This window comes from Oryctolagus cuniculus, chromosome 11, assembly GCF_964237555.1.
Source record: "Oryctolagus cuniculus chromosome 11, mOryCun1.1, whole genome shotgun sequence".
In the NCBI taxonomy this organism is placed as follows: domain Eukaryota; kingdom Metazoa; phylum Chordata; class Mammalia; order Lagomorpha; family Leporidae; genus Oryctolagus; species Oryctolagus cuniculus.
The window spans coordinates 88,480,972-88,488,518 of NC_091442.1; the positions used below are offsets into that span (position 1 = coordinate 88,480,972).

The 7,547-nt window shown below is 37.8% G+C and overlaps 1 long non-coding RNA gene across 1 annotated transcript; it reads right to left on the reverse strand.

The window, feature by feature from the left end:
- Positions 1-371: 371 nt before the first annotated feature.
- Positions 372-2,124, reverse strand: LOC138844228 (uncharacterized). Its single transcript, XR_011379794.1, has 2 exons — positions 1,743-2,124; positions 372-927 (listed from the first exon to the last, which is right to left on the reverse strand). It is a non-coding gene; the product is annotated as an uncharacterized lncRNA (long non-coding RNA).
- Between the last annotated feature and the right edge of the window lie 5,423 nt (positions 2,125-7,547).

Here is a 7,547-nt window from a genome sequence, read left to right on the forward strand (position 1 = left end):
GATTAAACTATAAGTACTGTAAAACATAGTACATTATGAAATGACATTGAGCATGGATGAACCATGTCCAGATTATGTTGCATATGAAGAAAAAGGGCAAAGATGAAGACCAGAACACTAATTTTCACGGGGTGGACAGAGTACAGGAACTTGTCAATTAGACTGAGAAGGGGTAATTAGAGAATCAGACCAACTAACAGAAATCCTGATAACAGAAGGGTCACAGAGTTTTAAAAATAAGGAAGTAGTCTACTGATGTTTTGAAAAGGTAGGTTAGGGTTTTCCTCTACTTAATAAATTTAATTATTATTAACAATGATAACAGTTACAATAGTTAATACTAGTGACAAATTCTCTCTACTAATCAGGTATTCTGGATGATTTACATGAAAATTTATTAACATAAGCGTTAAGGCATTTATTAAAAGAATATATCATGCTGCTTACAAATTTAGTAGAGGGGCAATCATTTGGAACAATGAACAAGATGCTGCTTTGAATGCCTTCACCCAACGTCAGAGTGCTGGGGCCTGAGTTACTGCTGTGCTCCCAATTCCAACTTCCTGCTAATGCACACCCTGCAAGGTAGAATCGCAATGATTCTCAAGCAGTTCAGGTCTTATCACACATGTAGGAGGGGACTGAATCCCTAGTTTCCAGTCTTGGCCTGGCCCAGCCCCATCACTGCCCATCTGCCTTTAAAATAAAAACATAAAAATTTGAAACAAAACAAATAAAAAAAATCAAGTTAGTAGAATATTATAGATCACAGATCAAGTAGGAATTCCAAGAGAAAAGGCATAACAAAGATGCCCAAATGTTGCCGTGGGAGCCATTACTCAGTACCTTGTTGCCTCCACATGATTTGCCACAGTGATGCTGCATCTTCCACTCTGCTACCAGCACCCCCTCACAGGGTTTCTCAACCTGTTGGAAGAGTTGGATGCATGGGGTTTTCTTGCATATTGTATGATATCCTAGCATCCTTAGCCTCTACTCGTTGGAACCCAGTGACAGTCTAAATCTTGATCATCAAAAATGTCTTCAGACATTGCAACAGTGCTGCAGTTGAGAACTACACTGCTGTGCAAATATCTCTTACTTGAGTTTTTGCTTCACTTTTTCAGAATTCAAAGCAGGAGAAACTATTTGGATACACTTGAGTCATATGACCAATAACAACTATCAGGCGGGAAGAGGGAAAATATTTCTTTTGTTAATTTCCATTGTTGAGTCAGTTAAAATTCACTTACCTTGGCATATAAACAACAAATAGGAATTTCTAATAGCCAAATATCATGAAAAATTCATTATAGTCATTTATAATCATTACAACAACCTTTAAAAATATATTGTTGGGTCAGCTCTGGGGCATAGCGGGTAAAGCCAGTGCTTACAGTGCTGGCATCCCATATGGGCACCTGTTTGAGTCCCGGCTACTCCACTTCCAATCCAGTGCTCTGCTAATGTATCTGGGGAAGTAGTGGAAGATGGCTCAAGTGATTGGGCCCCTGCACCCACATGGGAGACCCAGAAGAAGCTCTTAACTCCTGGCTTCTGATTAGCACAGCTCTGGTTGTTGTGGCCTTTTGGGGAATGAACCAATGGATAGAAGACATCTCTCTCTTTGCTTCTGCCTCTGCATCTCTGTAACTCTGACTTTCAAATAAATAAATAAATCGTTAAAAAAATATATGGTTAACAATCATCCACAAAAATGATAAAGACTTTACATACTTTACCTGGTTTTGCAGAGCTAAAAATTGTTTTATGCAAATATTCTTTTCTATCAACTGAAAGTTTAAACAGTTCCACTTCAACTTGCTGTCTTTTTTTTTTTTTCATTTTGTTTGTTTCTAAAGAAAACGTTGTTTTAAAAATGGTTTTAATTATAATGATATATAACTTGTCATTTGTTGGAAAACTTTCGTCCAGTGTTTACTGTAGTGGACAACTGCAGGATTGTTTTTTGATTCATATCTCTACTCCATAAAGAATAGTGTTCATTCTTCTCATTCCAAATTTTCCTCTTACTGTCATTCAAGTTAAGGTCATTTCAGTGTCATGAGTACAAAAAAGAATTTCAGTCTTGGTAAATCCTTGAAGATACTTTTCTGATGGTTGCTAGATGAAAAAGAAAAAAAGGTCAATTTTAGTTTCCCTTTTATCTGAGACTTCATTCTTCATTCACAACTATGCATTACACTCAGAATTTCATCTTCACACTTGCAACAAAGCCCACAATCAATAAAGTTGAGGTAATCTTGACATAAAAGAAGACAAGCTATACAATGGGAACATCTGGAGGAAATCACCTAATTGGTCCCTGTATAAGTAGTTTGAGTAGAATGACTCTTAGTTCAGCAGTTGTTTGTGTAAACAAAGAGTTGAGTGAAGAGTTTAGTGACTCTTTGTCAACCACCTCTTTCTCCATTATTTGGCTGACTTCTATTAGTACTTCATTTTCTTTCAAATTCCATTATCTCCACACACGTGCCCTTATTAATTCAATCTTCTTTTTTTTTTCTTCAATCTTTTGAGTTACATGTAGATATTTGGCTGCAACAAATATAAACTTCCTTATACAAACACACAAAAGTCCCATAAAATACCATTGTAAACAATAAATATTATTGGCTGTTTGCCATCTATTTGCCAAAAATGTTATAGGATCCATCATTGATAATGATCATGAGCACTAATAAATCTATTGCTATCATTATGATCCAAATCCTTTCATTTGTACTCAATATCACATTTTCAAAGTTTTTTCTTTCAACATAAAATATAGATAAAAAGTTTGAGAGCTTAAGCTGGAGAAAGAAAGAAACAATCTCAGTGAATTTTATTCTCTTTCTTACATATGACTCAAAGTGGTAAAGCTAAGGATACCATAAATATATTAATAACCATCCTTATTGAGTGTATACTGGGTAACATGTACTGGGAAAACAATTTATAAACCTAATTCATTTATTTCTCAAAAACACAAGGAATAATTTACTTTTACTCTGATTATATAGCTGGGCAGTCTGAGTCATAAAAAATATTGAGCAGGCAGCATGTCAGTATAGGCCAAATATTCTGTTGTTTTCTAACTCAGGAGTCTAGCTTACATTTTTGTTATAAAGGCTATCACTGGTAAAGGAGAAAACAAAGCAGTTCAGATATGAGGAAGATTATTGGGAATTTATTTATCTGTGTATCTGTGATGTCTATATGTTTGTGTTTAACAATTTTAATTAAGCATTTGCTCTTCTAAAGCCTTTATAAATATTAACACATTTTGTCTCATATCAACTATCTAAGGTATGTTTAATATCATCATTTTAATATTAATTATTAACATTTTAGAGATGAAGAAAATGAGACATAGATAGTGAATAACTTGCCAAAGTCCCATAGCTGGAACTCCACACATGTTCATCTGGCCTTTATCTGGTTTTCCAAGCTCATGGGTGTGAGGTGGTCTGGCATATTAGCATCTACATGTCTTTTTTATTAAGTTGAAATTCTGTATTGAATCCATAGAAACCCATCTCTTCCATTATCAGCTTTTCCTTTACTACTTGATCTTTCACATCAGCTTAGAAGTTTGCTATTCTTTCTTTTAAAAAAAATATTTTGGGACATATACTCTATTGAATACTATACAGCAGTCAAAAACAACGAAACCCAGTCATTTGCAACAAGATGGAGGAATTTGGAAAACATCATGCTGAGTGAATTAAGCCAGTCCCAAAGGGACAAATATCATATGTTCTCCCTGATTGGCAACAACTAACTGAGCACCAAAGGGGAAACTTGTTGAAGTGAAATGGACACTATGAGAAACAGTGACTTGATCAGCTCTTGTCCTGGCGGTTGATGTACAATGTAATACTTTATCCATTTTAGTATTTTTTTGTTCTAGTACCATTGGTTGAACTCTGTAATTAACACACAATTGTTCTTAGGTGTTTAAAATTTAACTGAAAAGTGATCCCTGTTAGGAATTTGGAAAACATCATGTTGAGTGAAATAAGCCAATCCCAAAGGGACAAATACCACTTGTTCTCCCTGATAGGTGACAACTAACTGAGCACCAAAAAGGAAACCTGTTAAAGTGAAATGAACACTATGAGAAACGGTGACTTGATCAGCCCTCACACTGACTGTTGATGAGCAGCTTAATATGTTATCCCTCTTAGTATTTTTTTTGTTTGTTCTACTTAATACTTTTGGTTGAATACTGTAATCAATACACAATTCTTCTTAAGTGCTGAAACTTAACTGAAAAGTGATCCCTGTTAAATATAAGAGTGGGAATAAGAGAGGGAAGAGATGTACAATTCGGGACATGCTCAAGCTGACTTGCCTCAAACGGTGGAGTTAGAAACATACCAGGGGATTCCAATTCAATCCCATCGAGGTGGCATGTACCAATGCCATCTCACTAGTCCCAGTGATCAATTTCTGTTCACAATTGATCATAATGATAGGACTAAGAACCAAAGGGATCACATAAACAAGAATAGTGTCTGCAAATACTAGCTGATAGAATCAAAAAGGGAGAGAATGGTCCAACATGGGAAGTGAGATACACAGCAGACCCATAGAATGGCAGATGTCCTAACAGTACTCTGGCCTCAGAATCAGCCCTTAAGGCATGCGGATCCGGCTGAAATGCCCATGAGAGTATTTCAGGCATGGAAAGCCAAGACACTCTGGGGGAAAAAAAAACCTAAATGAAAGATCTCCGTGAGTGAGATCCCAGTGGAAAGAACGGGTCCTCAAAGAAGGAGGTACCTTTCTCTGAAGGGAGGAGAGAACTTCCACTTTGACCATGGCCTTGTCTAAATATGATCAGAGTCGGTGAACTCAGGGGGCTTCCATAGCCTTGGCAGCTCATGACAAGAGCCTAGGGTGATTACTGAGGCCATAAACAAGAGTGTCAATTTGTTAAGTCAACAACAGGAGTCACTGTGCACTTACTCCTCATGTAGGATCTGTGTCCTTAGTGTGCTGTACATTGAGATTTAATGCTATAAGTAGTACTCAAACAGTATTTTTCACTTTATGTTTCTGTGTGGGAGCAAACTGTTGAAATCTTTACTTAATGTATGCTAAACTGATCTTCTGTATATAAAGAGAATCGAAAATGAATCTTGATGTGAATGGAAGGGGTGAGGGAGTGGATAAGGGGAGGGTTGCGGGTTGGAGGGACGTTATTGGGGGGGAAGCCATTGTAATCCATATTCTGTACTTTGGAAATTTATATTCATTAAATAAAAGTTAAAAAAATATTTTCATTTGAAAAGCAGGGGGGAGGGAGGGAGGGAGAGAGAGAGAGAGAAATCTTCAATCTACTTGTTTACTCCCCAAATGCCCACAATATCTGGGGCTAGGCAAGGCTGTAGCCAGCAGCCAGGAACTCCATCCAAATCTCCTATGTGGGTACCAGGAAGTCAACTACTTGCGCTGTTGTCTCCCAGGCACATTAGCAGAGAACTGGATCTGAAACAGAGTAACTCAACTAGCACAAGCACTCCAATAAGGAATGCTGGCATCCCAAGCAGTGGCTTAATCTGATAAGCTAGAATGTCAGCGCCTGTTTCTTCATTCTTAAAGAATAAAAAATAATGCCCTCTTCACCTCATTCCTCTTTGCAAACGCTACCAAACTTTTCTACTAGCTTTCACAGAAAAGCCTTGTCTCTAATTGATGTGCTTCCATTTGCTCTTGAACCCACTTTAAATCCTTACCCCCAAGATTCCATCAATACCACAAGGACCACAGCTTCCAGGGGTCTTCATGTTGCTCAATCCAGAAATAATTCTCAACCATCAAACTTCTTGACTCAACAGAAGCTTTTAATACTTAAAATACTTTTCTTAAAGCAGTTTTCCTTTAGGCTGCTGCCATCACTTGGTCTTCCACTTAACTTTTGGCTAGTTAACAGTGTTTATGTTGTAGCTCCTTCCCTATCTCTTTAAACTGTTAAATGCTGAAATCTTCCAGTGCTGGGTCTTTGGCCCTCTCCTCTTCTTATATTTCTCTTTTCCTATTTATTTTACTCCCTATCTGGCCTCATCCTTTTTTATAGTTTTCTATGAATTATTCCAAAATTTTATTTCTTTCTTTTTTTTTTTTTTTTTTTTTTTTTTTTTTTTTTTTTTTTTGATAGGCAGAGTGGACAGTGAGAGAGAGAGACAGAGAGAAAGGTCTTCCTTTGCCGTTGGTTCACCCTCCAATGGCCTCCGCGGCAAGCGCGCTGCGGCAGGCACACTGCGCTGATCCGAAGGCAGGAGCAAGGTACTTCTCCTGGTCTCCCATGGGGTGCAGGGCCCAAGGACTTGGGCCATCCTCCACTGCACTCCCTGGCCACAGCAGAGAGCTGGCCTGGAAGAGGGGCAACCGGGACAGAATCCGGCGCCCCGACCGGGACTAGAACCTGGTGTGCTGGCACTGCTAGGCAGAGGATTAGCCTATTGAGCCGCGGCGCCGGCCCCAAAATTTTATTTCTAATATATATGTATCCCCTGGATTACAAAGCACATCAAATTGTTTCTTCTACACCTATGCTTGATGTTTAATAGACATCCAAAACTTAATAAAGCTCAAAACTGAATTCTTGGTCTTTAATTTTTAACTATAAAGAAATGTTAAATGCTTTATTGTTAAATGTTAAAAATAATTATATTTACCCTAATTATACATTATGTCATGTATACATGTAATGAAACATAACATAGTATCTCATAAATATAATTTTTGTGTTTGTTAATATTTTTAAACAAAAATTTAAAACAGTAATAAAATTTAAAGCAATAAGTAAACAAAAATAAAAAAGAAAAAGAAAGCAAAATAAATTTGATTTATTTATTTTCATACATTTGAAAGGCAGAGTGACAGAGAAAGATAAAGATCTTCCATGTGCTGGTTCACTCACCAAATGCCTGCAAGAGCCAGACTGGCCAGGAGCCTGGAACTCCACCTGGGTCTCTCACATGGGTGGCAGGGACCTAAGCAGGTGAGCCATTTGCCTGTCAGGGTACACCTCATCAGGAGGCCATATTGAAAGCAGAGTACCCATACTAGAACCAGACCCTTGACTGTGCAGTGTAGACATCCTAAGCAGTGTCTTAACTGCTGTGCCAAATATTTGTCCTACACTTGGTCTTTTCCCCCCATTCCCCATCCCACTCTCACACCCATCTACACGCACGCAATATCATCCCTCACTCTCATCAACCTGTTCTGCCTATAGTTCTTCCATTTTATCATCTGGTGGGATTCATTATATGGAAATCCTATTATCTCAAAAATTTAATGAGATAGAAAGGAAAAGAGAGAGAGAGAGAGAGAGAGAGAAAGAAAGAGAGAGAGAGAGAGAGAAAGAAAGAGAGAGAGAGAGAGAGAGGAAGGAAGGAAGGAAGGAAGGAAGGAAGGAAGGAAGGAAGGAAGGAAGGAAGAAAGGAAGGAAGGAAAAGTGAAAGAGAAAAGAAAAAAGAAAAGGAGAGGGAGAAATAGGGAAAAGGAAGGGAAGTGTCTACATTCTTAGAATT